This window comes from Octopus bimaculoides, chromosome 5 (genome assembly GCF_001194135.2).
Source record: "Octopus bimaculoides isolate UCB-OBI-ISO-001 chromosome 5, ASM119413v2, whole genome shotgun sequence".
In the NCBI taxonomy this organism is placed as follows: domain Eukaryota; kingdom Metazoa; phylum Mollusca; class Cephalopoda; order Octopoda; family Octopodidae; genus Octopus; species Octopus bimaculoides.
Genome location: NC_068985.1, coordinates 55,608,917 through 55,609,632, shown reverse-complemented (window position 1 = coordinate 55,609,632; position 716 = coordinate 55,608,917). Strand labels below are relative to the sequence as shown.

The following is a 716-nucleotide window of genomic DNA, read 5'->3' as shown; positions in this document are numbered from 1 at the left end:
CTTATATATGCATATACATGTGTGAGTATGTATATTTATCTCTGCAAATGAATTATATACATACATACATACATACATACATACATACATACATATATATATATATATATATATATATATATATATTTCACCCGATGGGTAAACATTGGGATTGTTTACCTTGAATAGTCCCAGGTCATTCTATTGCATTCGATGTGGTTAGCCATAACTTGATTAGCCATAACTACAGTGCTTGAACGGTGACCTGCCTGGATCTAATATTCATACACACGCACATACACACACACAAACACACACACAGACACACACATATACATTCGCATATGTGAATACATTAATGCAAAACAAGATGGAAGAAATAGTACTCGTATACGAAAGGTACAGTAATGTTTTTATTACATACATACATACATACATGCATGCACACATACATTTTTTTATTCTGTTATCTTTTAAATGTTTCAGTCGTTAGAATGCGGCCAAGCTGGGGCACCGCTTTAAATTTTTAGCCGAATGAATCGATCCTGGTACTTATTTTAAAGCTTGGTACTTATTCTATCATTTTCTTTGCCGAACCGCTAGGTTACGGGGACGCAAATACACCAAGACCGGTTGTCAAGCGGTGGTGGGAGGAAACACAGGCACAAAGACACGGACACATAAATACACACACACACACACACAAACGCATATATATATATATATATATATATATA

At 34.8% G+C, this 716-nt stretch overlaps 1 long non-coding RNA gene across 1 annotated transcript in view; it reads left to right on the top strand.

Moving 5' to 3' along the window:
• Positions 1 to 319: 319 nt before the first annotated feature.
• Positions 320 to 716, top strand: part of LOC128247850 (uncharacterized) — a 22,642-nt gene continuing 22,245 nt past the window's right edge. Inside the window, exon 1 of the long non-coding RNA XR_008264174.1 lies at positions 320 to 378. This is a non-coding gene — a long non-coding RNA (uncharacterized LOC128247850). The remainder of the gene's footprint in view (positions 379 to 716) is intronic.